The sequence below is a fragment of the Trichechus manatus genome, unplaced genomic scaffold, assembly GCF_000243295.1.
Source record: "Trichechus manatus latirostris isolate Lorelei unplaced genomic scaffold, TriManLat1.0 scaffold00115, whole genome shotgun sequence".
NCBI lineage: Eukaryota > Metazoa > Chordata > Mammalia > Sirenia > Trichechidae > Trichechus > Trichechus manatus.
Genome location: NW_004444051.1, coordinates 1,590,911 through 1,596,910, shown reverse-complemented (window position 1 = coordinate 1,596,910; position 6,000 = coordinate 1,590,911). Strand labels below are relative to the sequence as shown.

The 6,000-nt window shown below is 43.7% G+C and overlaps 1 pseudogene; it reads left to right on the top strand.

Moving 5' to 3' along the window:
* LOC101359044 (HLA class I histocompatibility antigen, alpha chain G-like) overlaps positions 1 to 6,000 on the top strand; it is a 71,346-nt pseudogene that overhangs the window by 41,659 nt on the left and 23,687 nt on the right.

Below are 6,000 nucleotides of genomic sequence, written 5' to 3'. Positions count from 1 at the left end.
ACTACCATGCCCTGTGATTAAAGTCAATGGAAAACTACAGCAACCCAATTCCGACATGACTACTAATGACCCAGACCCTTCAGGAATGAAGGTTTGGGTCACTCCACCAGGCAGAGAACAACAACCAGCTGAGGTGCTTGCTGAGGGCAAAGGGAATACAGAATGGGTGGTGGAAGAAGGTAGTTCTAAATACCAGTTACGACCACGTGGCCAGTTGCAGAAACAGGGACTGTAATTTTTATGAGTATTTCTGCTTTGTATGTGTACATCAAATATTTTTGTTTCCTTCACTTATAAAATATAAGATGTAAATGGGGCTAGTGTATTTTCGATTGTATGCATGTTAGTTGTATCATGTTAGGCGCAAGTATGACTTTCTAATTGTCTTTATTCAGAGATTATGTATGGTTTAAGGAGATGTGTACATGTGCCAAGTTGACAAGGGATGGACTGTGATGGTTAAGATTGTGTGTCAACTTGGCTGGGCTGTGATTCTCTGTATTTATATGTGATCACTCCCATGATTGAATGTGCTGTGAGTAGACAGTCAGTGGAAAGGGAGTTTCCTTGGTGGTGTGGCCTGCATCTGAATATAAGCAGAGGTTCTGGCTTTTTGCCTGCTCTGGATTCTGTGGCTGCTTCCTGGTTGTCTGACCTCTGGTTCTTGAGACTTGAGCTATCAGCTTATCTGCCGATGCTGGGATTCATCGATCTTTACAGCTGTGACTGGAGTCCTGCTTTCCAACCTGCAGCTACGTGAATTGAAAGAAGCCTCTATCCTAACTGTGTGAGCTGTTTCTTTGATATAAATCTCTCTATATATATGTTTATACGCTTTACTGGTTTTGCTTCTCTAGAAAACTCAGCCTAAGACAAATACCAAGAGTCTCAATGAAATACAAAAAAGGATTGGCGATGGTGATGGGCATTTTTGAACATTTGTAATCTTCAGGTGATAAATCATGTTTTGGTTAATGTCTATACAGTCTAGTTGTTAAATACTTCTTAATTAAACTTTTTTTGTCACTCTGTATTTTAAGACCCACACAGACAAACCCATGGCTTTAAAATAAAGATAGTTTTAATATACATATAAATACACACAGTATTTTGGGGGGAGAGATTGAAAATTCGGAACACTAGATATGTACTGTCAACTATCATAGCTACTAGCCAGGTGTGGCTCTTTAATAAAGTAAAATTAAAAATTCAGTCTCTCAGTCACACTAGCCACATTTCAAGTGCTCAATAGTGACACAAGACTAGTGGCTACTGTATTGGACAGCACAGACATATAATTCCTTCATAACAGAAAGTTCCAGTGACAGCACTGCTCTTCATGGTTTATGGACCTCAAGTCAGGTGCCTTAGATCCATTAATAATGAAGGGCCTCTTATTATTTTTCACACAGACTGCAACAGATTTCCAACTATCTGGGATACTGACATACATTAAGCTGGTGTGTAACAAAACCAAAACACATCATGAGTGCATCTCTATCTGGTGCTTTCCGGCATAAATATTCCCAGTTCCACAAGGGAAACATCATTCCCTCCACCTCAGTTTTCTGAGGACAATCTCTGGCATTCAATTTCCAGGGGGATAAGTTCTGTTCTGCAAGAGCCCATGGGAAGAGGCCTAAGCTAAGCTTTGGGAAGCAGAGTCTAGCTCAGAGAGAGGGATTCTGGGAAGTGAAGAGGAGGCAAACAGCCTGGGGCCATTTAGGGGACTCCTTGGTTTAGTCAGAAGAACAGTTCTCAAAGTGTGATCCTTTCATAAGATCCATAAAGTCAAAACTATTTTCATAACATTACTAAGAAATTATCACTCTTTCTCACTGTGTTGATATTTGCACTGAAGTAAATCAGCTGCAAACAGCAAGAATCAAGGCTGTGTCATCAAACTGCAATAGTAATTGTATTCTTCACCATCACCTACTTACAGGAAAAACAAAATAAAAAACAGCTTCACTTAAAGATGTACTGATGGAAGCAGTAAAAGTTATTAACTTTATTAAATCACCATGAGTTCACATCTTTTAATATCCTATGTGATGAAGTTGGAAGTATATATGAAGTATTTCTCCTACATTCTAAAGTATGATGTTTATCTCAAGGAAAATAATTTGTGTGAGCTGAACTAGCCTCTTTTTTTGTGGAATATCATTTTTACTTGAAAGAAGGAATAACAGAGAAACCATCTTAGATATCTGGGACTTTCTGGAAAATGAACAACTAGCAAGCTTGTCACTTCAAGGAAACCAACTGACAGTATTGTTGCCAATGATAAAATGTAACATCTCAAAAGATTAGAATATTGGAAAACTTGTATCTACCACAAGTTTGACAGCATTCCAACATTTACATACCTTTTTGCTGAGATCAGTGGTAATACTAACAAATGTGACTTTTTGATATTTTGTAATGAAATGTGTCAACACTGAAAGATCTGCATACTCAGTAAACTAATGCATCACTTAAAAAACTCATGCATTAGTGCAAGATTCATTCAATGTGCAAGATGGACCTATGGGTTTTAATGAATAGAATATGAAATATTCAATAATGGGGTTTCTGATTGCAAATAACCTTTAAGAAACTACCACTTCTGTAGCTTTAGTGAGGTATCAGAGATGAACATTCACAATTACTGTGAAAGTCTTTTAAAATACTTTTTCCAACTTCATATTTGTGTTACACTGGAGTTTTTTGTATACACCTCAACCAAAATAACAGATTGAATGCAAAAGCAGATATGAAAATCCAGAAGTCCTCTACTGACACAAATAAGAAAAAGACTTGCGAAAATGTAAAATGATCCATTCTTCTCCATATTGTTGTTATGTTGTTAGGTGCCATCAAGTTCCGACTCCTAGCGACCCCATATACAACGTAACAGAACACCGTCCAGTCCTGTGCCATCCTCACAATCGTTAATATGTTTAAGCCTATTGTTGCAGCCACTGTATCAATTTATCTCATTGAGGATCTTCCTCTTTTTAGCGGACCCTCTACTTGACCAAGCATGATGTCCTTCTCCAGTGACTGGTCCCTCTTGATAACATGTCCAAAGTACATGAGATGAAGTCTCGCCATCCTTGCTTCTAAGGAGCATTCTGGCTGCACTTCTTCCAAGACAGGTTTGTTCATTCTTCTGGAAGTCCATGGTATGTTCAATATTCTTTGCCAACACCATAATTCAAAGGTATCATTTCTTCTTCGGTCTTCCCTATTCATTGTCCAGCTTTCGTACGCATGTGAGGCGATTGAAAATAGCATGGCTTGGGTCAGGCGCACCTTATTCCTCAAAGTGACGTCTTTGCTTTTTAACACTTTAAAGAGGTCTTTTGCTGATTTGCCCCATTCAATATGTCATTTGATTTCCTGACCACTGATTCCATGAGCATTGATTGTAGATCCAAGTAAAAGGAAATCCTTGACAATGTCAGTCTTTTCTCCATTTATCATATTGCTTATTGGTGCAGTTATGAAGATTTTTGTTTCATGTTGAAGTGTAATCCATCAGTAAGTGCTTCAAGTCCTCTTCACTTTCAGCAAGCATGGTTGTGTCACCTGTTAATGAGTCTTCCTCCAATCCTGATGCTGCGTTCTTCTTCGTACAGTACATCTTCTCAGATTATTTGCTCAGCATACAGATTAAGTATGGTGAAAGGATACAACCCTGACACACTTCTTTCCTGATTTTAAACCATACAGTATCCCCTTGTTCTGTTTGAATGACTGCCTTTTGGTCTATGTACCGGTTCCTCATGAGCACAATTAAGTATTCTGGAATTTCCATTCTTTGCAATGTTATCCATAATTTATTATGATCCACACAGTTGAATGCCTTTGCATAGTCAATAAAACCAGGTAAACATCTTTCTGGTATTCTCTGCTTTCAGCCAAGATCCATCTGACATCAGCAATGATATCCCTCATTCCACGTCCTCATCTGAATCCAGCTTGAATTTCTGGCAGTTCTCTGTCAATGTACTGCTGCTACCATTTTTGAATTATCTTCAGCATAATTTTACTTGCAGGTGATATTAATGATATTGTTTGATAATTTCCACATTCCATTGGATCAACTTTCTTTGGACTGGGCATGAATATGGACCTCTTTCAGTCGGTTAGCCAATTTCTCGGCATAGACGAGTGAGTGCTTCCAGTGTTGCAACTGTTTGTTGTCACATCTCAGTTGGTATTCCATCAATTCCTGGAGCCTTCTTTTTCACCAGTGCCTTCAGTGCAGCTTGGACTTCTTTAGTACCGATCATATGTTACCTCATGAAATGGTTGAACGTTGACCTCTTCTCACTACATGGTTTCATTCTGGAAAATACATATTTTTCACGACAATATATTATCTCTGTTAATGTTTAATAGGTTATTAATATTATTTTAAATTAATTAAATTTTTTAATTTTCAATTTCTCGTGGTAAATATAACCAACCCACATAAAATCTATGTTCCTCATTAATTTGTAAGAGTGACTAGAAATTCCAAGGAGCCCTGGTGGCAATAGCTAAGCTCTTGGCTGCTAACCCAAAGGTCGGAAACCCTACGGGCCATTTATACTGCCATATAGGGCGGCTATGGATCCACTCCAGGGCACACAACAACAATATAGAGATTCTGACTAACAAGAACCTCTGACTTTAAGCAGGCCTTGGGGCGGGACTCAAGGAAACAGTCTAGCAAAGAAGGCTTGGTGCAGGAGAAGAGGGCTTAGGGCCAAGTCCCAGTACCTGGGCTTGCCTCTCAGGCCCAGAGGGCCGTGTCAGGGGTGGGGAAGCCTAGCGTTGGCGATTCCCCGTCTCCTGGGTGTTTCCTTTCTTGCTCACAATCTGCGTCAGCCTCTTCCGCCTGGACACACAGGACGCGGCTCAGTTCTCACTCCAATTGGGTCTACAATTTCTGGACCAGCCAATCACAGTCCCCTCGGTTCCCAGTTAGGAGGTCTGCTTTGATCTGCCGGAACGCAGTTTCTCCCTCGAACTCCAGTTCCCGAGCTTTGGCGCCGTGTATCCTCCTGCTGCTGCTCTCGCGGGCCCTGCCCCTGCAGGTGAGTGGAGGGTTGGGAGGGAAAAGGTCTCTGGGAGGGAGGAGCAAGGGACCGCCCGGCAGGGGCGCAGGACCCTCGGGGAAGCCGCGTCCCCGCCTCCCAGACCCGCTTCCCAGCCTAGACCCCCCCTCCCCGTGCTGACCCCCTCAACCGCTCCCCGCCCCCAGGCTCCCACTCCCTGAAGTATTTCGACGCTGTCATATCCCAGCCCAACCGCGGAGAGCCCCGCTTCATCGCCATCGGCTACGCGGACGACACCCAGTTCGTGCAGTTCGACATCTACTCCGCGAATCCGAGGATGGAGCCGCGGGCGCCGTGGGCGGAGCAGTAGGGGCGAGAGTATTGGGACTACCGGACACGGAGAGCCAAGGACGTGGCACAGTATTACCGAGAGAACCTGCTGACTCTGCGCAGCTACTACAACCAGAGCGACGCCGGTGAGTGACGCCAGGTCGCAGGACAGCAGTCCCCTCGACCCGAAGGACGCATCGCCCCGAGTCAAAGGGTCGGAACTCCACCCCGAGGCCCCGGGAACTGCCCAGCCCAACCGCACGGGAGGAACCGCGGGGATTGGCTCTGGTTTCGTTTATCAGTTTAGAACCAAACGGGCTCTGACCAGTCACCGCCCGTCCGGTGTTTCACACCTTCCAGAGGCTGGCTGGCTGCGACTTGGGGCCCGATGGATGCAGATCCGCGAGTATGATCTGTATGCCTACGACGGCGCCGAATTACATCTCCTTGAAGGAGGACCTGCGCTCCTGGATGGCGGCTGACAACGCCCGCCGCTCAGATCACCTAGGACAAATCTGAAGAGGCTGGTGTGGCGGAGCACATCAGGGCCTACCTGAAGTTGAGTACCTGGAGTGGCTCCACAGATATCTGGGGATGGGGAAGGAGACGCTGCAGTGCGCAGGTATGAGGGGTCGCTGGG